This window comes from Canis lupus, chromosome 18, assembly GCF_048164855.1.
Source record: "Canis lupus baileyi chromosome 18, mCanLup2.hap1, whole genome shotgun sequence".
Lineage (NCBI taxonomy): Eukaryota > Metazoa > Chordata > Mammalia > Carnivora > Canidae > Canis > Canis lupus.
In genome coordinates, this window is record NC_132855.1 from 22,216,757 (window position 1) to 22,244,620 (window position 27,864).

Here is a 27,864-nt window from a genome sequence, read left to right on the forward strand (position 1 = left end):
CCCCAGTTTATGAAAATGCACAGTTTGGACACCATTGGCACAATCTTTTGACAGCTAAAAAAAGGACAGGCATATTTGGATGAATCAGGGTGGAGGATTTATTTTTCACCTCCTCATCCAACCATTTCTACACTCCCATAGCCGGGGGAGAATATGGTGTCCAGTTAGGCTGTCAGACATCTGGGTGGTGGGCATCCACCTGTGGCAGTGGGCAGAGTGAACAGCTGTGGGATCCAACATTTGGAAGATCACTTAGCCCAAGAACAAACATGGGCTAAGGGGAAGTGGACATCCTTTTAACAAGCTCTCTAGCCCTCTTGCTGACCTCAGGGCCACTGTTTACTTCCCTTTGGGTGCAGCAAATGTGAATATATGAATAGAGAACCCCAGTAAGCAATTGAACAGTATCAAACCTGGTCTTTCTGATGAGGAAGACCAGAGCATACCCTATGGCTAACCCCACATTCGTCTCACTTCCCAGCTCATTTTCTCCAGTTCAACTTAATTCTTTAAAAGTCTGCTAGTAAACGCACTTTAGGGAATTTTTCCACTTAAGAATAAAACAAGTACAGATCCCTTTCCATCAATTTCTTAAGCAAACTACGTGTTTCCAAATAATAGCAGCTCCTTATAAAATCTTACAACTTGTTAGTTCTGCAGGTTTATACACACTTCTTTTAAAACTTGGTTTTCTAAAGAATTTTGTAAAAGTAGGTCTATAAATATGACAGGTTCTCTTTCGGACTCTGCAAATTGGCATCTACTACTCTAACAAAGCCTCATCAGTCTCCCACATTTTATTGGTCATGCTAAGGGGAAATGGATGATTATTTTAATAATTTTTTAAAAATATGGATTGATTTATTTTGGAGAGGTATGTGGGACAGAGGGAGAGAGTGAGAGAATCTCAAGCAGATTCCCTGCTGAGTGAGGAGCCTGAGGCCAGGCTTGATCTCAAGACCCTGAGATCATGACCTGAGGCAAAATCAAGAAGCAGATGCTCAACCAATGGAGCCATGCAGGCATCATGGAAATAGAGGATTATTACAAAATAGTAGTGCATACATCCCAGCTTCCTGATGGAGACAGCCTGGGTCCTGGTCAATAGGTAGGTGTTATTTTATTGCACAGAGAGACTGAGGCTCAGTCTTGATGTGTCTTACAGTAGTGCTGAGGTTCACATTTTTGTGTGACTCCAAGGTTTAAATGTGGTGTATACATGCACAGTGTACCATGTCACTACCTTCCACATCACTTTAACCCCCAGATATTTTTTTCCTCATTAGAGAGTATGTGGCACATTGGATCCTCACCTTTCTTTCCTTAAGCTAGATCTTCTTTATATCGATTGACCTAGTGCTTGACAATACAATATTCACCAGTTGTTTGGAGAGGATGGTGTGAGTGAAAAAAAGTTGGTAACTTTAGTTCATTTCCCAATCTGAAAGATTTCACATCATAGAAAACTTCTTAAACGATTCCCCAGTGATTGCCTTGATATAGCAGTAGGGCTTGCTTGTGGGTAAGAATTCTACAGGGGAGAGTATGAATTGCATAGGCTATCACTTGAGAATATTCCTTCAGGTTCTAGAAGAGAACTATTTTCAGAATGTCCACTCTTCTCTATCACACAAAGATCTCAATATGCCATTATGTCCTCCACCGTCACTTACTAGAAGCTCTAGGTGCCAGAGCCCAGACATATGAATGGACAACCCAAAAGGTGCCTTCAATTATGTTAGACTGATATACTATTTTTGATAATCCAGAAGAAAATAAGACTTGGGACAAGTGTGTGAAGACAAAAATCCAAAGAAGAAAGCAAGTGCCAAAAGAAAAATTAGACTGTCTCTTAGCATACATTCTGCTTTGGTCAGCACTCTATTTCCTATCGCTCTTTACCTCATAATCGTGGACATGTTCCTTTGAAGAATAATGTAGTCAGCTCTGCACAGTAGGAAAGAAGTCTTTAGGCTGAAAACTCTTCTCCAAGTGCAGAGATCCAAAGCAAGGCCATGTCGATATTGTCTTCCCTAATAGGAAGCAAGGGAAGGAGTGGGAACATAGTGATAGGATAAAAGGAAAAGCTTCCAAATGGTGGCTTTAAATAAATGGGGACAGAACTATCACATGGAGAAAGGAAAGTCATTCAATGCCATTTGTACAAACTATAGGGTCCTTCCCTTTGATATCTCACAAGTAGGATAGAAGCACCTTCTGTTTTACTCTAGGTTATTGTCAAGCTGACATTGTGATTATTTACTGTGTAAGCCTTGCCTCTGGACATCAGCTCTCCTCTCTAAATATGAAGGCAACAGAGTAGGGAACTAACATGAACAGAATGCCTGCCATATATCAACAGTGTTCTGGGTGTTTTATGTGCATTATTTCATCAAATTTAACTTAGCACTCCACCACCACACACCATTTTACAAATGAGGGAAAGGAGCCATAGAGCTTATGTGACTGATCCAAGATCACACAACCCATAAGCCTGTAAATGGTTGATCTGAGACTCAACAATTCACTTTCTCCAGAGCCTGTGTGTGGTTGCCATTTTATCAATATCAACAAGGGTTTTGTTTTGTTTGAACAAATTTACCAGAGTTTACCCAATAAAATCAGGGCTGCCTTTCCATGGATGAAAATATCTGCCCCCAAAGATGTTGTAAAGACCAAATGCAATGAAATAAACTTGAAAGCACCTGAGATACCAGAGCAAGGCACTCACAAGCATGGATTCGTTCCCCTAGAAGTCAACCTTCTGCTCTACAGTGCTCCCCTGACCAATCATGGTTCAGGCTACCCTTTCAGAATGATCATCCAAGACAGGTGTAAGCCTTATTAGTGCACATGCACACCCTGTTGTTGACTTAACCATGATAACCTACTTCTGATTGTCAGCCTGATTCCCTGACTCGTTCTGAATGACCTATAAATTTAAAAATGAAATTCCATCACCTTTAAAAGCAAGAACATGTCGCTACTGAAGATATTCAAGACTGTGCTGCTGATTCTGAATTCTTAAAGAAACTCCCCAAAAGTATTTCCATCAAAGGCAGCATCACGGGGTCTTCCAAGTAAACTACTGTATAGAGAATTGCATTCAATTGTATGGATATTTTCATATGTTTTTTAAAAATCAATCTTATTATCCTATACTTGTGTCTCCACTTGCAAGCTTTCCATGCCTGGAATGTTATTATAAGGGTTCTTTACTTTGGAGGAGAATGTTTGTTAATTAATCAGCTCAGACTGCCATAATAAAATACCATAGACTGGGTGGATTAAACAACAGAAATTTATTTCTCACAGTTCTGGAGGCTAGAAGTTCATATTAAGATGCCAGCCAATTCAGTTTCTGGTGAGAGCTCTCTCTGCATTGCAGATGGCTGCCTTCTTGCTATATTCTCAGGAGACAGAAAGGGGCCTGGGAGGGAGAGGGAGAGAGATCCTTACCTCTTTTCATAAGGCCAACGTCCTATCAGATGAGGGTCCCTGCCATTATGACCTCATTTAACTTTACCTCTGAAAAATCTTATCTTCAGATATAGTCACATTGGGGGTTAAGACTTCAAACACATGAATTTGGGGGGTAGGACACAATTCAGTCTATAACAATGTGTTACAGAATTTTAAATCCTGTCTTTTTTTTTTTTTTTTTTTAATCAAGCAAGTTTTTCCAACAGCATTTGGGCTTGAGATCTTATAAACACATGGATATTCATTCACTGATTTCAGGGTTGGACTATTAATTAGCAAGATACTCCTCCCTGATACTCTTTTTGCTTTCACCTTTTTCTGAATGATATATACCAGAGAAGAGAAGGGCAATACTACTTTTATCTTTAAACTGGATGTTGGGATCCCTGGGTGGCGCAGCGGTTTGGCACCTGCCTTTGGCCCAGGGCGCGATCCTGGAGATCTGGGATCGAATCCCACGTCGGCTCCCGGTGCATGGAGCCTGCTTCTCCCTCTGCCTGTGTCTCTGCCTCTCTCTCTCTCTCTCTCTCTCACTGTGTGCCTATCATAAATAAATAAAAATTAAAAAAAATAAACTGGATGTTTTTTGCTTACTAATGCCCCAAACTGGGATGACTTTATGAAAAAGACACATTTTCTAGGGCATTACCTCTCCTTAAAGGGCAAGAAGAAGCAAGGAGGCGAGGTGCAAGTTGGCAAGAAATGCTATAAACGTTTCTTAGGTCTCCCGTGTTAACATCAGCATTTGCTCCCTTGTACCAATAGAACTAAATTACTGGTCTTGGGGACCTCCCCAAGCATGAAAAGCCATAACAATAATCTGAGCCAACTAAGGCTAGTGATACAAGACTTGATTAAGATTAATTTCCTAATTTAAAAATTATTTTGGTGGGGTGGGAAAGGCCACTTCAGTCCTGTCACCTCAGCACACACCCAGACCCCACGCATGACCGAACTGATTGCTGTGGCAAGTCCTGCCCATCCAAGTTTATATTAGCTCAGGACAGCTAGTGTGTGGTGGGGCAGAGATTACAGCCTGCCCTGCCACCATTTTCCACCCTCTGGTTACACTTCCGTCCACAGCAAAGATGAAATTTGTCATGAAGTTTGAGTCCTAAGGCCACCCCTGCCTCCATCTCACTCCTTTGAGATGACCTGCTCCTCCCTCTGACCAGCAGACCAGCAAGAAACATCTGCAGCTCCAAAAAAACACATGAACAGCTGCACTCCCTGGATTAAGGGTCAATAGACTTCCTGATCCAGCAGATCCTCTCCCCTTGCAGGGTGTCTGGTTGCTTTTGCACGTCACTGTTAGAAACTCCACGTTTCTTCTCCAGCCCTTGCCATTGTACTCTGCCCAACTTGTACAGAGCATCAGGATGGCCTACTGTTTTCCCCCAGTGGCTCCCTATTGTCCCCCAGGAAAGGAGGGGGCTGTGCCAGACATACGGCCGGCCCGTCCCTGGGCTTCCCTCTGCAAAGCCCAAGAGAAAGATACTGAGGAGGACAACAGCTGCAGTGCTGGCTTGTTTTTGACAAATGGGCCTGTCACTCTTCCTATTGATTAGCAATATTATGACATTTCCCTTCAAAAACGCAGATGTGGCGGGGCTAGTGACAAGGCCACAGCTCTGGGTGGAAAATAAGGTTTGCCATTGTTGGCTCTTTCCCCTCTACATCTGTTTAGCTTCACAGGAAAAAGAAACCAAGATTCTGAGGGTGTTCAAACAATTTGAAGAAGCAAAAGTTCTGACACTCTGAGAAATATATATTAATAAGCCATCACTGTGAACATGGAAGAGAGAGCACATGGCAAATCTGCCCGGGACACAGCAAAAAGCAGGGGCATCCGATGCAATTGGAAAGTGGGGCCTCCCTGTATCTTGGCAGAGCTGCTCCTCAGGTCTCCTGACTACATAAATCAAGCCATGGACGGGTCTGTCATTTCTGTCCCTTTGCATGAAACGCTTGAAGGGAACTGGTGAATTGGTGCTTCATTGCCTTCTCCCCTCCAAAAGTATCTTTAATCTCACCCTGGCCCTATGGGGCTGATGGTGTATTAAGGGGGAAATGCACCTAATTCCATTTTCTTTCCCTTGTACAAAGCACTCAGATGATAACATGTGCCTACTTTAATTTGTGAAACTTCTGTGGGGTACTTCCCCCCAACCTATTCCCAACATCTATTCCCATGTCAAGGGGAAAAAAGAGTGTTCTAAATAGCAGTCCATTTAAGTAAAAAAAGGAAAAGTGCATCTTGCAGTCCAACATATGGTACATTTTGAGGTAAATTACAGGTAATTCATGAACATTTCCAGCAGGGAGATTGCCATCATGGGACTCTTGTATATCCATTACGTTCTATTCTCATTTTTGTGGTTAAAGGAATCTCTCAAGCCTTTGAAGCAGAAAAGGCAACACTCTCTCTGCACCATTTTGTCCTGCTAAGGAAAGTTATTATCCTGCTAACACACGGGACTGATCCAGCAACTTGATTTCGGCAAAGCTGATGGAAAGCAGGCTGCGAGGGGGCATGTGTAGCACGGGTTTTATAGTGCGAAAGATCTGGGGGTTGGCAAGCGCAACAGTTAAATAGGAAAATAAAATCGGAGCAAACTAGAAACAGCCAGGCCGACACTATTGGATGAAAGAGAAAAGAAAAGAGGAAGTCACTTGGGGGATGGGGAGGAGAAACAAAAGGAAGAAAAATATTGCCTGCTAGCCCTGGGGGTTGGTGATGTAAATTAATATGAGCTAAATGGGATGTGACCAATTTGTAAGGCATTTGTTTCTCTCTTGTGAGATGGGAGATCTCCGTCCCAAGCAATCAGAACTCGCCTTAGGCTACCCCTGACTAGTCGCTATAACTGTGGTGACCACCTCTCTTAATATACAGAATTCCTCACAGCTACTATTACACCCCAAGTCCAACAGCCTTGTAAATTTACTTCTGTGACACTAATGTCTCTCTCCTTGGGACATATTGGATCCTGGTTGTTGGGAAGCGTGAAGGGGAGGAGAGCAGGGGAGAAAGGAAGGACAAAACAAGCGCGCTCAGCATAGTTGGCCCCTCTGCATTGTTTGAACAGCCTTTGTGTCTGGACTGCCTGCAAGAATTACGCAACTTCCAACATCTCCTTCACATCAAAGAGCTTCTGGAAGAGCTCTTCAAGCTCTGAGGCTGAGCTGCCCTGTGCCTCCCCTACCCTCATACTAAATCAAGCTTTTATCTGCCTTCCCATCAGAACTGATGCTAAGTGTCCCTGACACACACATCCTCCAAATAATTTGAACTTGATCTGAGGCTTTCGGCCCTCTTGACTCAAAAAAATTGCCTATGATTTGCTTGGCAGCCATCCACCTCAGCATAGGCAATTGTAGGCAGTGATGTTGATGTTCATGAAGGAGCAGTTGCCATGGCAACACGGAGTTCAAAGGAAGGGCCCTCGGTGGTATCAGAACAGGGGGAGAGTGATAATGTAATGAAGGCTTGTGTCTTCTCAGGGAGGGACAGGAGCTGGCCAAGTGATGGGGGGGGTGGGTAGAGGGCAACACAGACAATTCACCATTACAGCTATGTCTGAACTATGCATTTATTTGGCTTTTGGGGGGATTCAGTAGCTTAATGGAACTTACACATGATAAAGATTTTTAGGACTATATCCTAGTCTCAACTTTGCAGGTAGATAGTTGTGTGATCTTAGCCTTGCTTGCTCATTAGCTTCTTCATCTATAATATAAAGGTTGAACTAATAAAATCCAACTTCCTTTCAATTGCCAAAATGCTCTGATTCAATTACTCTAGGCAATCTAGGGACTTTCTGCATCTAACAGTGTTTTGATGCAGACCACATTCTGCTTATTAAGGCCTTGCAAAATGGAGAAATGGGTGGATATCCACTGATACGGGGAACAAGTGCTTCTCTAGTTGGCTCAGGACACCCACTGTTCAAGGCGATGAGAGGGTGAAAAAGGCAGATAAAGCCCCTGTTCTCAGCAAACTGCATTCCAATAGGAGGGACAGATGTCATACAAATAAATACACAACAGATCATGGAAAATCCACTTGGAAAATCTCCAGGTGGTCTAGGGGGCCTTAAGAAATGTCAGGGAGGCTTCTTGTAATAAGTGGTCTTTATTTTATTTTGTTATTTTTTTTAATAAGTGGTCTTTAGAAGAAGCTCTGAACAGTGAGTAGGAGTTAAGTAGAGAAAGGGAGGAAGGAGAAAATTTTGCAGACTGAGAGAAGGCAGACAGAGGAAATGAAGAGCATGTGAAGCTGGGAATTGGGAAGGAGCTCAGGTGAGCTGTGCAGTGGGCCTGGAGAGGTGGGCATGGCCCTGTCAGATCAGGTCAAGAAGACTACATTTGGCTGATCTGTTTTTAACCTAAGAGCAATGAGAGGCCACTGAGGTTTATAAATAGGACTGGCTACTAGGATTTACATTTTCATAAGATCACTCTTGCTACATCATAAAAGCCAACGGCAGTTAGGGGGTTGGGGAGGTAGCATTTAGATTTCAGAGATGAGAACATCGTCAAGACAATTGTAAATAATTCAGGAATCAAACTTCTTTTGGTTCAAGTCCCCTATTTTGATGGAGGCAATTCAAAAAATAATTTCACATTTTTTTTCCTTTGCCTTGCCTGGGTAGACACATCCTATAATGACTTTCCTGAACCCCAATTGGTTGAAACTGCCCAGGGAATTCGTGTGGCCAGTGGTGAATTATTATTGATCTATTATTCTTCCAGTGTACCTTCACTGGCCTGCAGACATTTCCTGCTCCAAGCGGGGTTGGAGTGGGGGAAAGTATGTATGAAATGTTCATTTCTAATTTTTGAAATGCTTTCTCCTAAAATTCATAAATGTTCACATAGCCACCCATGGAGTTGTACCCAATAATATATCTACTTTGAAATAAAACAAATCTTAGCCTCAAAAATGCACAAAGTGTGTCTGAAAAGTGTCGTTTCCATAGCAACATTTATTGGGGACTTGGGGGTGTCAGATTGCCCATTGCAGGAAGAATATCTGAGCAGCCAGGTTTTTAGGGTGAGAACAACTCAAGAGTCAGCTAGGTTATCAGTGTGTGATGCCTGGGGCCTACGGACAAAGCAGTACATGGGTTGCACTGAAGACCCTTGTCACTTTTTTCAGTTAAAATGTACTGCATTTTTGCTATTGCCTATGGCCCATGCTAAACACTTTATGTCCCTCACCCTGTTGAATCCACAGAACCACCTCATGAGTAGGCCTGTTATTATCTCCGCTTCACAGATGATGAAAGGGAGATGTGGAACACGTACTTGGTCTACCCATGGCAGCCAGCTTTCAGTTCCTCACATGCACCATCTCTGTTCTACTATCCAACTGATTCTAAGGAAGGGAAATGATGGGAAGACCAAAGAGGAGAGCTTAATGCTTCTAGTCATTTTCTCTCTCAGTCTCATGCCCCCTTCTTCTCTCATTCCTACCTCCTCTTTCCCACTCCTAGAGGGAGGCCACAGAGAAAGATTTATGAACAAGGAAAAGCTCTCTAACCCCCTTATAAACTTTATGGGCCATGTGGACATGTACAAATCAGATATAAACATGATGTCCAGGGCCAGAGTTCTGTAAATAGTGATATCACTGAGGAAAATCTCCAGGAGAATCTGGTTCCTGGGAGAGAACAGACGAGGGTCCTGAAAACAGTGTGTGAAGAATGATGAAAGCTGCTTTGAAGTGAGGCCCGGGGCCTGTGGTGTTTTCAGCAGCTTTCCCCCTGCAGCCCTTGGAATTTTAACTGCAATAAAAAAATACCAAAAGAAAACAGCTGGTCTGGTTGGATTTGTTAAAGTAGAAGCAACGTGTGGCCCTGTGGAGAGGAACATGATGGTGGGAAAGCAGGTGTGATGAGGAGGGGGACCAAGGGGTGGTCTTCAGAATTAGTGCATTAGGCCCACCACAGTTTCACCAAACATGTCAAACACTGAGCAAGTAACAAGGCACTTCCAGTAAATTCTCCCCTTGGGTCCAGACTAGCCCTGTTAGGTAACTAGGGAAATATTAGCATACCCATTTAATAGATGAGAAAGCTAGAGTAATGACTTTGGCCAACGGGAACCAGTGAGAGGTTATACTGCCTGGGAAGTGTCATCTCATGACAAATATGGGGGTTCTGAGGGCAGCTCTACCTCTGCCTGAGAGTTTCTCATCTGTGTCCACACTCAAGAAGCCTCTGTGACAGGTTTGGTTCCTGAGGGCCTGACACCTCAAGAAACATTGGGGAGCATTCTCACTCATTAATTCCAGCATTATTATTGGAATAATAATATAATAATAATAATAATAATAATATAAATAATATAAAATAATAGCCAGTGACCCTTAAATGAGAATCATACAGTAATAGTGCAACTAAGAAGGATAGTAGTCAGTCTCCAAGATCCCCACCTCTTGGCATCCATAGCCTTGTGTAGCCCCTCTCACATTGTACTAGGGTTAGTCTGTGTGGCCAATAGCAAAAGACCAAAGAGATGGCATGTCATTCTGAAACACAGAAGACTAGGGCTTCTATCCTGGTTCTCTCATTCTCTCTCTTCCTTGAATCACTTGCTCTAAGTAAAGCCAGCCTGCACATTATGAGGACAGTCAGGTAGCCTACTGAAAGGTCCCCATGGCAAGGAACTGAGTTCTGTAGTTAACAGTCAGTGAGAAGCTGAAGCCTTTCAACAACCACATGAGTGAGCTTAGAACTTGATCTTTCCCCAAACCATCAGATGATGGCAGCCCCAACTGATAGCTTGACTGCAGCCTCATGAGAAACTGTGAGCCAAAACCACCCAGCAAAGCTGTTCTCAAATTCCTGACCCACAGAAACTGAGATCATAAAGGTTTGCTGTTTTAATTTGCTAATTTGTTACACACCAATAGATAACTAACACATTGTGTATTCCACACAGCTTTTCTCTTCTGAAGCACTAAGGAGAAATAGCAGAGGAAAAGAACTGTTTTAATTTCTAATACTTTATCGCTATTCGTCTAAGAAAGATGCTCAACAAAAACTACATTGTAAAGAGGACCACAAGAGAAATACTTTTCCTGTATAGATTTCAATACTATCCTTGGGTTTAAATAGACAATCTGCTAAGAGTTGGGGATATGCAAAAAAAAAAATAATAATAAGTACTGTGATGGCAGATGACTTAGACACCTGAGCTGAATCTCAAGGATAAGTAGGAACAAAAGGGGTGGGGGGAGGATGGGGAAGTGAGCAAAGTAGCAAAGAAAGAAAGAACAGAATATGTATGAAAAACAAGAAAAACTTCAATATGACTAAAACAAAGCAGAAAATAACATGAGATGAAGCTAGTTTGCCAAGGGAACATCAGCCTGGACTAAAGAAGACAGCAAACAAAGGCCACCTCGCTAAATTAGTTGCTTCAAGAAAAGATCAAATGTTGATTCACAAAATTCATATATTATAGCTGTGCTGTCCAATACACCAGTCATCAGCCACAGAGTTATTTAAATTTAAATTAGTTAAAATTAAATTAAATTAAAATTCAATTCCTCAGTTTTATTGTGAACATTTCAGGTGCTCAATAGCCAAGGGTAGCTAATGGCTACTATATTGGACAGTGCAGATATAAAAAATTTCTATCATCACAGAAAGTTCTATTAGATCTCTTTCATATATAGCATTCACTAGATAAAATCACAAACATATGTTGAAATTTTAAGGCAAGTTGTGTAAAAGATCTACCAGCACCACATAGATCATATCTGATACAACTTTGAGTAGACAAATGCTGTCAAGGCACCTACACTTAGATCAAATCTCTGGAATGTAATTGTAATGGGATTTTTCATGGACCTTCCTCACATTCTTGGGTATGTATGTTCCTTAAAGGTAAGTAATTGCATAATACTAACTATACAAATGTGTTGCATAGTTTTAGAAATATTGGCAAATTTCATCATAAAAACTATCCATGGTATTTTTTCTCTATTGAAATCCTTAATATTTCTCATAGCAATAACGTCCAGAGGAACACAACTGGAGAAACTCTTATAGACCATGAGGAATTTGAGGAGAGTGATATGATTAGCCTCATAATTTAATAGCATTTGTGAAAAGCATCATGCAGGCTGTTTTCAAGCAGGGGTTGATGCAATATGAGGAGAGGACCAAGAATTAGGACATGGTTGCAGTGATCCAGGAGAGAACCACGAAAGCCTGAAGTAGTAGGGCGTGGCTAGAGAGGGATCCCTGGGTAAGGTGTCAGAGAGGCAAAAAGATAACCTACACATGGTCTTAGCCCTGAGCATGCTCCTAGTCTTGCAGGATGTCTCAAAGATAAGGACAGACATGTCACTGTCTAAAGGATGCCAAGCCTTCCTACAGAAAGCCATTTAAAATACAAGATGATGGCTCTGGAGAACATCCCCCTTCCTACATCCTGTCCCATGGCTGAAAACTACATCTTTAGATTAATATATTTGGTTAAAATATTGTGCCTACAGGAATCCTCTTTTCAGAAGGGACAGAAAAGCAGTCTGGAAAGTAGTTTCAGAGTACGGATTCTGAAGCCAGATCATGGGGAACCAGTCCTGGCTCCACTACTTCCCAGCTGTATGACTAGGACATGTCATTAACCTTTCTGTGCTTCGGCCTCCTCATCTATAACACTGTGCCATTAGTGCCTAGCTCACCGGGCTGTGAAGAGGTTGAATGGGTTCTATGACAAGTGCTTACAACAGAGCTTGAAACACAGAGTATTACATAAATATTTGCCCTTATTATTATATTTTTTCAGTTCTGACCAGGTAAGTTAGTAGTGACCATATGTGACAGCTCAGTTGATTCCAGGGCATGTGGTCAATGCAGTTGAATGGGTAGCAGGAAATGAAGAATGTTTATGGAGCATATGGAACAGCTGCAATATGCCCCTCGACCTCAGCTGATCTCGACTAAAGAATTGCTAGGGGAGACAGGTGAGCTTTAGTGAAAGAGGTAAGGGCTTGGCAAAGACAAGTCTCCCTTGCTTTACAATTTTTGGTGATGCTGACATGAGTGATTGGGGGCCATTAAGAGTATTGGCTTTAGAGTCCGTTGTAGCACTACCTTTTCCTAGCTGACCACTCTGAACCTCAACATCTCCATCAACAAAACAGAATAATATCTGCATCATGTGGTTATTGGGATAATTAAATAAGATAAAATGTAGAATGTATGGTTGAACTGCACAGGTCCACAGGTCCACTTACACATGGAATTTTTTTAATAAACACAGTACATTACTGTGAATGTATTTTATTTTTAAAAATATTTATTTATTTATTTATTTATTTATTTATTTATTTATTTATTTATGAGAGAAAGTGAGCGGAGAGAGAAGGAGAGGGAGAGGGAATCTGAAGCAGACTCTGCTCTGAGTGCAGAGCCCAATGCAGGGCTCCATCTCATGGTCACAAGATCATAACCTGAGTCAAATCCAAGAGTCGGATGTTTAACAGACTGAGCCACCGAGATGCCCCCATCTTTTCCTTTCCTTATGATTTTCTTAATAACATTTTCTTTTCTCTAGCTTACTTTTTGGAAGAATACAGCATATAATATATATTACATACAAAATATGTGTTAATCCACTGTTTATGTTCCAATAAGGCTTCTGGTCCACAGTAGGCTATTACTAATTAGATTTATGGGGACTCAAAAGTTATATGTGAATTTTCAACTGCACCAGGGGTCAATGCCTCAATCCTTGCATTGCTTAAGGGCCAACTATAATTTACAAATATTAGGCCACCAATAAATGGTAGTTTTTATTGTATTCCATTGTAAGGTCTTAATGATCATAAGATCATTGATTATAAACCAATTTCAGAAACTTGAACATGTGAAAAACAGAATGTAGATAGAATGGAAAGAAAGGGAAGGAAGTTCCTTCTGTGTATCTAGACAATGTACCAAGAAACATGGCATACATTATTCACTGAATTCCCTAAATAGCTATAGAAAGTGTGTGGCATTATTGTCTCCCTTCTACAGCCATGGAAACTGAAACCCAGAGAGTCATAGAGTCTGCTCAGAGTCATGCAGCTGCTAAGTGCTAGCGCACCATTTGAAATCCTCTCCAACTTCTCCTAAACCTTCATTTTGGTCCCTTCCTCAGACTGAGTATGGCTTTGGTGGGGAAGAGAGTGCACATGAGTGAAAGGGCCACGTGGCTGACCCTTCACAATCTCACTAAAAGAAGTTGGGACCTAAGTAGAGAACAGGAACATGTCTCCTCCCACCCTTTTCTTCAGGAGGAGAGGAAGTGGGAGATCAGAGCACAGGCCCATGCAGAGGGCTGGCTCCCCTGCTAATGGGGAAGGGTCTCCCAATGAAGGTCAAGCAGAAGCAGCTCTTCACCTGATGGCCCCAGAACTGGTCTCCTGGGTGCAACCAGGCTTGGCTCTGCCCCCCACGTTGTCATGGGGTCAGCAAGTGGGAAATTGTGATCTTGATGTAGAAGAAAAAGTAATACTCCTTGCTTCTCCCAATATCTGTTGTGAAATCCTGGATATCATGGAAAAACAACATTCTAGATGTGCAGGGAAAGAAGGTACACAGGATAGTAAAGGTGTGGGGAAGAGCAGAACATGAGAAATGAAGAGCAGAAGACACAGGCATCCTTACCGATGCCATTAATGACAAGGCCTATTTGGATTCCAGCAGCCAAATTAAACAGAGGATGGAGGGGATGAACCAGTTCATCAAAAGAAACAAACAAATACACAAAAACAAAACAATATAAAAAAATCCTGCCATTACAGTCACATAATAATATTAAAATGATAGAGAACAAATATGCATGAGGCACTTCACTGAGCAATTCACACATATGAACCCATTTAATCCTTGTAGCAATACCTTACCTGCAAGGTAGGTGCGATCATTCTCCTCACTGTGCAGTGTGGGGGAAATCTAAGGCTCAAAAGATTAAGGAACATCTCCAAGGTCATAGATGGGAAAAGACAAAGCAAGGTCTAAATCTAAGTGTAGAAGGTTCAAGAGGTGCACTCCTGCCCAGATTGCCATACTGATCAGGAGATTTTTGGAAATTTCTATTTGAATGTCGATAAGACAATGCACTGCCAAGCAAATGCTCTGGAACTGATGTCCAGCTTGCCTCTAGGATATAAAAATTCCGATCCATTATTAAGGAGCATTTATGATCCATGGTCTGGAGAGACAGATATATTTCACACATAACCATATACAGCTTACTAAAATGTGATTTAATAATAGCTCTATGAGGTAGAGATTAGAGTCACCCTTTTACATAAAGGAAACACAAGTTCTAATTTGCTGTGGTATGGATCAGACCAAGGATTCACAGCTAGTTATATCTGGTTTCAATGCTCATTCTCTTGCCACTATGATATACCACTTGACCCATATTATGTTAAATGAGGTGGCTGCTTATAGTTAAAATGGAGAGAAAAGGATAGTTTGCATCCTTTTTGTTGTTGTTCTGTGATTTGTATGTGTACGCTTAATATTTATCTAAAAATAATTTGCTGCAAGTTTATTGGTTTTGTCTCAATACCTACTTTTACCTCTGTTAGTCTAAGTAACATTCTGTTAGCAGCCACCTCATTTACCCACTTACACCCGACATATTTTATCCTAATAATTTCACTGAATGGCTAAGGCCAATCCAGATTATTAGAGATGATTTGGGAACGGCCAATCACCGCATTGGAAAACTGGCCAATTCTCTATCCTATTTACGGCTGTCACGGCAGACCATAGACCTAGAGGCCACCTTTCTCGGATTCCCCCACGTAACTTCGCATCTTTTGCTGCTCCATCCAGCTGCCGGCTGGTTGCAATTCGCCTTAGGCAGTCTGCTGCAATTTTCCATGTCCCAATCTTATCCCCCATTACAAAAAAAGATGAGAAATATAATGGACTGAAAAAATTCCGATAGCAAATGCCAGACATCAAATTACACAGGTAGTAATCACACAGATTAGGAAACATAATGAATACAATATTCAAGCTGAACACAGACAATGAATTTTTCAGTATGATACAAGCTTCTTGTTAATAAAATGAAATAACAATTTTCTTCTTATTAAAGCTAAAGCAATCTCTATTTTCTAAAGGGACACATGTCACCCAGACCTCTGAGCTGAAATGATTTGAAACTCAATACACACAGGACCAAATGGACTAATAGGCATTTTGGCTGACTCTTACATTTCAGTTCATGCTGCCATTATTGTTCATTATGGAGTGGTTTGGAAGTTTAACCTAATGTTCCTGAAACCTTCTCAGAAACAAATGTATTATTCACAACATGTTGAACACAGAAAGGTACTGATGTGGGAATCAGGAGATCGGGGCTTCAGTTCTAATTTCCACTGTCAGATTCAGCGACTTTGAATAGACAGAGTGATGTACAAGGATGAAGCAGTGTGAGTCGTCTGCCCTGGGGGTAAGGACTAAGGTGGTGCATCGTCTGTAGAGAATTTCAAACAATAACAAGACTGATTAAAGTCAGCCCACTTTTTCGTTATCATGTTCCATCCACCCTGGACAAGGTCAGCAATAAAATGCTTCTCCTCCCCCTCAAATGTTTTGTGGGTCTAAGTTCTAAGCAATTGATTTTAATGAATGAATACATAAATAAATAAATAAATCACACACACGCTTCAAATTAGCACATTTTTATTACTTACCTCTTAATAAACACTGCATTCTACATGAAAGTTAAATATGAAAACGCCCAGTTATACAGTCGGGTCCAACACACATGGATTCAACAACATGCTAGCATTTGCTCCTGGAATATGTGTACTATTTGTCATCACTTACAGTGTTTGTTTTTGCTGTTTTGAGATTTTACGTTTATTCATGAGAGACACAGAAGAGAGAGGCAGAGACATAAGCAGAGGGAGAAGGTTCCCTGCAGGGAGCCCAATACAGGATTCGATCTCAGGACCCCAAGATCATGACCTGAGCCAAAGGCAGATGCTCAACCTTTCACTGAGCCACTCAAGTGCCCCCACTTAGAGTATTTGTGATATTTGTAATGATTTAGACTTGTAATGATCTGAGCTCAGTCTGTATCTCTAGCTCCACGATACTATAAACTCCTAAACAGAGGTTTGGAATAAACAACAATAGCAAGTGAGTTTGAAGACAACAAACAGAACTTGATTACTTCAGTTCTGTCATTCTAGGTGATTACTTGGAGTTTTTATTTGTTTAAAATGTGTGAAACAGTATGCGTTGTGAAGTGTAAAACTTTTGTTCGGTAAGTTTGGTTTAAGCGTAACAGATTTCACTGAATTTGAATCGTATTTTTTCAACTGAAATTTATCCTTCTAAAATTTATCATTGTTTTTACAACTAAAGAAAAAAGAAACCACAAAGTAATGATTATTGATTATCCCTGTTTATTACAGAAAGTAATTTTGTTATATAGAGGACGAGGTGTTAAAAGTGGCCTCTGCTATGGGTGTCATATATGCTCCGTACACAGGGAGCCTGTGAATCCCCCAGTATAGGGTTGATTTCTTAGATTAGAAGCAACATTTCCCAAGGATCAGGGATCTGTGGATCACTAATTCACTAATTTATTTATGAATAAATTTCATAATCATTATTTAGTTGATTTTTCTTTACTTGTAAAACAGTTACAAATTTTGAAGGGATAAATTTCGACTGAAAAATGTGACTCAGATTCAGCCCAGTAGATGTGGGAAGTACTTCCTTCCCCTACTCCCTCTTGAGGATTAAGAATGGGAGTTACTATATTCAAAGCTCTGAGAAATCCCGCGGTCAAAGGAAACAAAAACATCTTTAACCGAGTCCATCCCGATGGTGTTCTGTCTTTGGTTTTTTATTTTGGGGTAGGGGTTGGTGAAGGCTGGGGTGCGGGGTTGTGGAGAGCGATCAGTAATGTTTAGGAGATGGAAATATCTATCAACGTACAGAGCTGCAGAATTCACTTTGGGCCTGACCAGTGGTTCTCAGACGTGGCTGCACCTTAGAGTCCCCCCCCCCCGCACCCACCCTCCGAGAGCTCTTTCCAATCTCACGACCAGGCTGCACCCCAAACCAACTGGATCAGAATCTCAGGGAGTGGGGGGTCAGGAGTGAGCAGCAGACCCAGTATCAGTGTTTTGAAAACTGCCTGGTGCTGCTACTCCATGGGAAAGTCTGAGAACCCATGGTTTGATCACCTTGGGGTGTTTCTCGGGTCTTGAATTGTTAAGTAAAGCTCTCTGATTTTCACCCCCTTCAGTGCTCCAGTCCCGTTGGCAGACTGGCGGTAGGAAGCAGGATGAAGGGGTGACGTGACCTTTCGGCTTCAGTCAGGAAAGGGATGGGATCACGATTTCTACCTCCCAGCCCACCTCAGTGGTCTGAACTGGCAAGGCTGTCTGGAGCCTGTCAGGAAGAGGATGCCATTAATAATAATAAAAAACAAATGGCTCCTTTAGCCAAAAACCCCCCAGAAGTTGAAAAATGGGATATTTGTGCACTAAGATGGTGCCCAGATGCCTTGAGTTGTGAGAAGTGCAGGGAAAGAGGAGGGTGCAGCTGGTTTCCCCATTCCTGGGCTGATTTGCCTATTAACCTCCTGGAATTTTGAGCAGCGGTTCGTTTAGCTTGCTTTCCACAACAGCCCCGCACGGGCTCTGCCTTTGGGACACAGTGTGCGAGGGTTTTCATTAAAAAGTTAACATTAGCCACAGAGTTCAGAGCTCCCTCAATATCTCCTTGAAAAGAGAAAAACAGCTCAGTTTCAATGAAGCAAATGTTGTGGTAAGATAAATGCTAACATTTTCTTGAAAGCCACTGTAATTATTCAAAAAAACCAATCCCCCCCCCCCACCACCACCCCGTCCCACCCCTCACTCCCAGGTCTTTCTTTTTGCCAAGGATCTGCTCCTGCTGTCCTCATTTGGCAAAACTCCCAGGGCCATTTTTCCCTTTCACAACCCTATGGGCAGCACCAGCACTGCACCAGTGGGTGACCTGCAAGCTTTACCGGTAGGCAGAGTCAGGTCCAGTGTCCTCAAGAATACCCCTGCCCATGAGTTCCAAACTTCACAACCTGTCCCCAAGCTGGGCTGCTGGGTTTTGACAAGCAGGTGTAGGAAGTAGAGACCTGAATGGGGAGGCCATAGAGTTGCCCCTGGAAGTCTCCAGTGTTCTTGCATCACTTTATTCCATGGTAAGAGTCACATTTCAGGACAAGGCCATGACAACATGCAGCACGAAGTCAAATGGAGATATGCTTCCACCCTGAGCATGCCTGCTGAGTGTAGAAAAGCAAGCGTTGCCTCCTGCATCCCTGCTTGTTGGGTACACACTGGTGCCCAACACAGGTAGTTCTCTTTGGTTTTCTTATCTGTGAAAAGGGAATAAAAAAGCACCTCTGGAGATCATTTCAACTGAGGATCAAATGAGATGAATGCAGGTAAATCACCTGAACAGAGTATGGCACAAGTGTCACTCTTTTTTTTTTTTTTTTAAGATTTTATATATTTATTCATGAGAGACAGAGAGAGAGGCAGAGACACAAGCAGAGGGAGAAACAGTCTCCCTACGGGGAGCCCAATATGGGACTCCATCCCGGGACCCCGAGATCATGCCCTGAGCTGAAGGCAGATGCTCAACCACTGAGCCACCCAAGTGCCCCACAAGTGTCACCCTTAATCTGAGTTGAAATTCTGACTCCTTACTAGCTGTGCAACACTGAATACGTTACTTGGGCACTAGAGCCCCAGCTTCCTTATTTGTAAAACAGGAATACCATTAATTTCTAACTCCAAGTTGTTAAGGATTTCATGATGTATTGCATTTAAATTGCTCAGCAAACTTTTGGCACGAAGTAAATGCTCAAGGACTGCTAGCTAAGAAAAGCAGAAAAGTATTTCTGTGTTTGGTGAAGGACAGCTTGGCCCGTATTTTCCAAATCTGAAACTTAATAGACTGAGGCTCATTGACTCTGGTGAAAAGGAACACATTGCACATTTTAAAACTTGACCAGAGCTGGACCCTCTTTTGCTATAGCAATTCTGAAATTGACTATTAACGATCACACAAAAGCATTGGCAGAGATGTTATATTTACACTGATAAAACAAAACAAAACAAAACAAAAGCCATGTTATTATGAAACCTTAAAGAAAGGCCTTACCTCTGAACTACAAAAGGATGAATTTGGAGATGATCAAAGGTGATCTGATTCAGATTTAAACTGCAAAAATTTCTGCAGATTTACCATATGCTATCACTCTTTTTTTATTCTTTTAAGATCTGCGCATTTTTGGTAACTTTAGGAAAAAGATAACAGGATTTTTTTTTTTAGCTTTATTGAGATAGGGTTTGTATATAGAAAACTGCACATAATTCATGTAAACAATTTTGTGTAATTGGATATATTTGTCCACTCATGTTACCGTTATCACAGTCCCAGTACTAAACATATAAGGGACCAGGATTTTTTGAAGACCATAGCAAACTTAAGTGGAACAAAATACCCACAGATGCTCCACACACCTGATTTCATTTCCAATCTCATCTTTTTCATCCAGTAATATAGAAATTGATAATTCGCAATAAATGAGAAAGGTCAGAGGGGGCCCATGACTATTGTCTTCACCGCTATTTTCTAGATGTCCTTCCTTCTACTTAAACCAATCCAAATCTCACTAATAGCACAGCTCAAGTCGGTCGGAAAAGGATGAGGACAGGTTAAGCCATCTGAAAATTCTAATATTTAGCCATTTTAAACAAAACAACTACATACAGCCAGATTTCCTACTAAACTCAAATGTAAGCAATGATTTACTCACATTTTCCTAAGCTCTCAAAAAAAAATTTTTTTTTTTTTTTTTTTTTTTTTTTTTAAGAATCAAGAGGAAAGAAACCTACATCTTTTTGGAATCCAGCAAAGCAAGGCAGAGTTTGAGGAGATAGGACTCAAGTCCTGTTTCATATTTATTTTAAACAACTTGCCGTCTGGTAACATTTTTCTGTTCTATTTTTAATAGCTATAAAGTTTCTATCACATTCAGTAATTATCTTCAATCTCAAAAGGAGAAAGGAAATTCCATAATAAGAACTACATGAAACACTGAGTGTACAGGTGCCAGAAAATATTGTTTTGTTTAGTGGAGATGAGATCGTAAAAATATGGCTCTTTATAATGCATGTTCTCAAGTTTATTTATAGACACTGTGACACCCACTCTTAAACTCCTTATTTAATCACTAACAGAAACATTATTTCGAAAGGGAATAAGGGTGGTGAAAATATATTTTTAAATGGTATATTCTCTAGAGCAGTCTCATTTTTTCTTACTATTATCAGCTGCAACTACCCAGAAAAAAAAAAAAGCAGGAGGCAATTTAAGCCACAACAAACAAAAGCGTTTTAAATTTCTCAGGGGCAAGCTGCACTCCATCTTGAAGGAAATTGGAAGGGATATCAGAGAGAATTTATTGTCTGATGACCACCCCTAGTTATTTAAGTGAAAGCTGTAAGGGAAAAATACAGCAGCAGTTAAGAGATCTGATATAAACTTTCTTTAAGGGCGGGCAACGCGTTGAGAGATTTTAAGATTTCATGAATTTTCTGCTTTGGGACCATGGAGATACCTCTGCAGATGTTAATATATCGTTAGCATTTTTGTGTGTGGTATAATTGCATCTTAAGCAATTATACCAGGTTATTATGATTACTTTTGAAAGGGCAAAATAATGACCTCACTGATAGTGAATGCCATTCAGTGCAGTTAAGAGTAAAAACGTCTACCACCTTGACCACTCACAGCGGTGTCATTAATAGTTACTTTTTTCCCACTTATGGATAATGTGCATTAACTGGACATTAGAAAAGTAAATAGTGCATTTCTGACTACTAGAAAGTATTTCCCTAAACGAAAAAAATTATAGAACACAAAATGATACACCATACTAAAGTACCTACAAAGATTATCCTTTCTTTGTGGGTATGAGCCTCACTTCTTAAAGGCTCCTTCATTATCTAATAGGGAGCTCGTTAATAAATGCAGTAGAGTTAACCATCTATCTATATTTTTTAATCTCAATATCTTATGTTCTCCGTGGGAGGTAGGTTTACAAGGGTTTATTCCAGAAAAGACACTGGGATAATGGTTTTTGATGCAGAATATTAACAGTGGAAAAGTTTTATCTACTTACCATGAAATGAAAGGCATTTTTCAGGATACCCAGTCACTTTTAATGAAGGGGAGTGGGATATGGAGAGAACAAAAAAGAGAAGAATTTTTGTATACATTCCTCATAGACTCACTTTGGATTTTTCAGCTCAGTCGGTGAAGCAAATGAGGCAAGCATATCCCTGTGTTTAATTTTTTTACTGATCGAGACAATGAGTACAAGTAGCCCACCAAGGCCACCCCTCATTTCCATGGAAAGCCTGGCAGCTGCCGAACTTCTGATTAGAGTAAGATCCACTGTAGAACCCCAGACTGGCAAGTCACAGAGGCCGACGGCCCTATACCCTGTTAAGGCATTGGGTTTTCTTCTGCTGACCCATGACATGGGTAAATAACGATAACCTTCACCAAGAAATACAAACTGCTCCCAGGGCGACACTGGGGGGCTCTGGCAGAGAGCAAGTGTCCCACTGGCATGAGTTGTGCTCATCATGACTGTGAAGAGCGTCAGTTAAAAGCAGTAGACAAGGAATTCTGGAAACCTGATTGCTGATTATCAGTTATCAGACTGCAGAGCACGGCTGGGAAAACCCCCACACAAAATCTCTTTGTTATCCAATTCAGATGAGTGGTTTTCTCAGCTTTGTTTCCATTAAACATTTACAAAGAGATTATCCCAAGTTTTGCTTATTTAGTTGTTTTTGTTTTCTGGCTTAATGTGCAACACATTACCTAATAAAAATCACACCACATTAAACAGGCTGTGTTGAGTATACTGCAGTTAGTGCGACTTTACTGTGTTATTCTAAGTGTCTGTTCTCTGAATTCCCTTGGAATTTATGCTGTTAACTCCCACGAATATGAACAGACCTCCCAAGCCCGCAGTTACACATGCTGTATATTTATTAGGAGGCAACTTAACTTCTAGACGCTGCACAGAGGGCTGTATTTTGTCCCTGAACACTTGAGTTCCTGAACATACTTGTTTGAAAATGTCTCTTAAAATATATGGGTTAGCTGGACAGACGAAAAATTTTGTGTAATCAGAGAGAATGTTTAGAAACATTGTTTGGGGAGGGAAATAATGCTTTAGTGCTGCTTCCAAGAGAATAAACAGTGCAATGCCCCTTCTCTGGGGCCATGGGTATGCCGGGTATTGCTAATAAAACAAAGGAGAGGCAAGATCCTCAGGAAACAGTGGTACAAAAACATCAAATATTTAACCATTTGGCCTGGAAACATGTATGAGGACCCAAATCAGGTCCTTTCACTAATATGACGAATACTAAGATACCCCTTCAAAGGCCTTTCAGGGGGAAAGATAAGGCTACAATCAAAAAGAAAAATCTCTTGAAGTTTGTGGCTATGTATCTGAAGAGAAAGCTTTCATTTTATCAGTAAAGTTTTCATCTGATTTTAAAAGATTAGAGTTCATTTTATACTTGGTCTGAGGGGGGTAACTTTCCCCGTTTACTCTATAAAATATTTGTTTGGTATTGTCGCTTATGCTCCAACATTATAATCTTGTTGTATATGACACTCCATTTCCAATAAGAGAGAATTCACCCCAAACTGTGGTGGGGTTTAAATTTGTAACAATTGCTTCAGAGCAGTTCTGAAACATTAGCTGAATGTTGTTGAAAACAGTTTAATTTTTTTAAGTTCTTGATTTATTCTGATCTGTATGACTTCATAAAATCTAGTCGTGAAAAATCATGGATCCTGATAAAATCATAGATCAGAAAATATGTGCATATTATGCTTTTCTGAACTTGCATTTCACCCAAGCCCATCAAACCCTGGGAAAGGGTGTGGAATCACTGATGAAGTAGTGCCACTAACTGGAAACTTTCAGAATGGCAGCTATAAGTTCCTTTCCCTCAGAAAGATGTGAGCTCTACACACAAACGTCATTCTTAGGGAAAAAGAAAAAGAAAAAAAAAAAAAAACCTGTTAGGTCTACCTAAGTGTCCTAATACTGTCCTAAATACTCAGTGTAACATTTAACCCTTTTCCTGTACTATTGTCTCTACCTAGAAAAGAGAGATTCACTCCACATTGGAGAGGATGCTTTCCTAGACCTCTGAAGAATGAATGACCCCTCGTAAATACAGAGGGGTATGGCATGAAGAAAAGCTGAACTCCAACATTGTAGACTTGCAACTTAGGCATATATATGGTTAGTGCACATGTGTGCATTCCAGGACGTTAAAATTCCTCATCTGTAAAATGAGGGTAATATGGGTATCTGCTTCGCAGAAAAATTGGAGAATAAAAGGAGATAATGCCTATAAAGTGCTGAGCACAGTGCCTGGCACATACTATCAATGAATAACGGGAGGCATTATTAAAAACAGCTACTTAACTTCTTTTAAAACATCTGAATTCACATGCATAGTGTTGGCAAAGACTGCAAGACAACGTCAGATCCAGCTCCTGTCCCACAAAGAAAGCTTCCCCACTTTTCCTTAAAATCATGAGAAAATAGGGATCTTAGTAAGGTAAACCCCTGGCCAGGTTCTCCACCTGCTGCAGTCTGGCCTCAGTCTCCCCATCCAGCACCACGGACCTCCACCTAACCTGCCACCTCAAGCTGCTAGCTTTCCTTCCAGCCTCCCAGCAGGCCATCTGCCCCCACCTGTGTCGGGTTTCCTCTTCATTCCATCTTGCTCTGTTTATTGAAGGCCCACTTTTCTTGGAGACTTAGGTTTCACCCTTTCTGTGACTCCATCACCCCCTCCCTTGCCCACCACCCATTCATCCCACACCAGGGAAGTGTTAGTACTGGTGGTTTTTCCTCCCCACCCCACCCCACCCCCCGCCCCGTTTTAACTTGCTTTTGCAGAGCTGCAAATTCCTGACCAGCAAGCACAAGGTGCTAACCATCACGGCACCCCCCAAAAGTCGCTGGCTTGCTTCTTTTCATGATTATTCATCACAGCGATGAAAATGCAGTTTCATACCTGCAGCTGTACAACTAAGATGATCTGCCAAAACTTTGACCCAAATTGACCATGGAGATGAAACCAAAATCCCTGACCAAAATGAATAAAGAACAACTGTTCACATTAGCAAACATGGGGGCTTAGCTCCTTGGGCCACAGCACCAGGAAGACAAGAGCAGATTTTTTGTTTTGTTTTATTATGGAGATAATAAGAGGAAAGTAACATCTCTTCTCTATGTAGAACCTTTCCTTCCCCAAGCAGCCCCTTGTGTGAGGACCTATTGGTGCGTCCTTATTCAGCCTGCCAGCATCTCTCTGAGCAGGGAGAGAAGGCACCTGGAGGCAGGTGGGGACTCTCAGCACAGGGGAAGGTTGTGCTGGTGCCAGGAGGCTCCGAGTTGGAGTCTTGCTTCTACTACTTCCTAGCTGTGTGACCCAGTGAGTTTACCTCTGTTTACCTCTCAGACAGTCACTTTCCTCCTCTCTGAGATGGTCCCAATAATCCTGCACAGGGTCGTGCCAGGAGTAGTTGATTTTCATGGTGCCATAGCACACATGCTAAGAGCCAAACAAGTGTGCCAGAAGAGAACACGGGTGTGCGGAGGTTCCTCCCACTGCATCTTTGGCCATCATTTCAGAATTCCCTAGCATTCTTTTTAAATCCGAAGGTTTAAATGCAACTTTATCCCAACATCACCAGCAGAGGTCACTCAATGACAGACTGAATCCTCCCTGACCCCGGGCCTGATGTCTTAAAGTGAAGGGCTGCAATGGTAGCATTAAAATAGTGTTTACATTTTATGGGAATGCGTGGTGTTCATGTCATTATTCCGTATTGTTCATTAAGAGCTACACTGCAGCAATTTGATCAACGTTCTGTTTACAGAGTTTTCTTCACTTAAATTCGATGTGCAGAGGCCCAGCTGAACACCCTCTGGCTAGAGAAATAGAAGGATGCGGTGTGTAGAAGAGGGACCCGGTAATGACATCACGTTTTCAGTGACGTAGAAGAAAGAGCCTACACCGATGATCACAGCAGGCAGAGAAAGAGCTGCACCTGCATCTGCTTAAGCAGCGAAGGGTGACTAATGCGAGAGAAGTGATGGTCTCAGAGAGACTCAGGTGCGTTTCAATGCTTCTGTGGTCTGGAGATATTAGGAAAGGAAACCAGGAAGCCTCAGTCCCTCAACAAGCCCAATGTGGTCGCAGTACTAACAATAATTCTGTGTGAGTAGACTTAAGGCCCCTTAAAATGAAACACAGAAATGGTACAAATGCCACACTTTGTGGTTTGGGTTTCCTACTGATAAATAAGAGACACATCTTATAAATGCTTCACAGTTTAAAAAAAAAAAAAGCTTTCATATCCATTATGGTATGGCACCTCCAAAGTAATTCCAGGAGTGCCCATATCACAAACCCTTCTTCAGGGCATGTGCCATGTCTTATGATGTTTTTAATCTGCCCCGGGTCTTTAAACGTGACAGGAATTCTGTACATATTTGTTGAATGAGTGATCAAAACAGATCAAAGCAGAACATCAATCGCTTATTGATTATTATTTATGCATTAAATTTATTATACGTATTTATCAGCTCATTTGGCCTACATTCTAAGTGGGCTTAAGTCCAATATCTGAATGGGCTATGGTCTTAGGTACTCATCAAAATTGGTGAAATCCAGCATTCATGTTGCAACCTCCCTCAGTGAAATCTTTGAAACACTAAAAATCTTGTGATGGCTTTGATGGCTAGGAGGCTGACGATTCTGTATCAGCTGGATGTCAGGGTTTCTACAGAATGAGCCACAGGCCACAGCTCATGGATGGCCCTCTCTGTGTAGAGGTGGGGACAGGCAGGAGATGTCCTCTCCACTGTGGCACTCCAAATAAATAGAGCTGACCAATCAAATCAATGATGTGGCAGCTCTGAACAGAGTGGCTACGGAGGTAGCTGAAATTGAGCAAGTAAAAAGATCACTGGGGTTAAAGCAAGGTTTTAAAACAGATTCTAAAAGTCATACCCAAAAAGGGCAAGGCATTCCTGGTGAAGTATAGAGGAATGAATAGGAACAGTGTTGAGAACGGTCACATTGCCTGAAGGGTAACCCAACAAATTTGCTCGAGGAGCAGAGATGGAGATTACTTGTTCGATAGGTGGTGATTTAAATATAATCATTGGGAGGTTTGGACTTAACACAGGAAATCACTGAGTTAGGAAGCATAGTCCTCAAGGTTTTATTCATTTTTGTATGATCAGCGTTCAGTTGATCATATTCATTTGAATTGTATTGGACAATCGGGCAATTCTAATGGTTAGAAATATCTTCCTTTAGGTAGTTTCAAATTTTGGCTCCTTTTAGCTTCTACCTGCTGAGGATTACTCAGAACAACTATAATCTGTCTTCTAAGTGGCAGTCTTTCAAAAGCTCAAACACTGGTCCCTGCCTCACTCTCATCTTCTGTAGAATAAATCCCCCAAATTCTTTAATATATCCATGTGCCATGCTGCCAACCCTTCGCCATGCTAGCTCTTGCCATTTGGCCAATGGCCCCCTTTAAATACAAAAACATCCAAAACCAGGGCCCCTAATGAAGCCAAGCCTCATCTCATGAGCATTTCATGACTAACCAGCAAATTCGTCACCTCTCAGCAGCAGAATTTACCTGTCTCTCTGGTCTCCCTGTGATGAGATCTGGATTTGCAGCCCATTTCCTTTGCGGAATTCCAAATGCACCAACCACATAATCCATTTTCACCACATTCTCATAAGGAAGTGTTTGCTGCCATTTTCACAGATGAGCGGGGATGGAATAGAGCAGAAACTGGAGAAAAATGAAACAAAAATGTGGAAAATAATTTACCTGGCTGACACTGCTAGCCAGTGGCCAAGGAATTAATGACATACAGTCCTCCCAATTTCTTCCTCAGAAGGATTTCTTTCTCCCTTACAGGAGACCACACTGCATGTGAAGATAGTCTAGCAACTGGGAATCAGAGGGAGAGAGCCTGACCTCCTGGGGCGGACTTGGCCTTCCTCTCAGTGCAGGGATCTCTCCACTCACCCAGCAACCACCTAGTACCCGCCTCCCAGCTGGGTCAGAGAGACAACACCACAGCAAGGGAGATCTGGCCACCAGGTGTTTGTTTTATTTGCCAATTCCCTTTCAGCAGCAGCCAGGATGTGAGCTATGCCCTTGATGGGCATAAATGGATACGGTACATGCTATCATT

At 41.6% G+C, this 27,864-nt stretch overlaps 1 long non-coding RNA gene across 1 annotated transcript in view; it reads right to left on the reverse strand.

Moving 5' to 3' along the window:
- LOC140608844 (uncharacterized) overlaps positions 1-27,634 on the reverse strand; it is a 177,923-nt gene extending 150,289 nt beyond the window's left edge. Inside the window, exon 1 of the long non-coding RNA XR_012010843.1 lies at positions 27,297-27,634. This is a non-coding gene — a long non-coding RNA (uncharacterized lncRNA). The remainder of the gene's footprint in view (positions 1-27,296) is intronic.
- Positions 27,635-27,864: the final 230 nt, after the last annotated feature.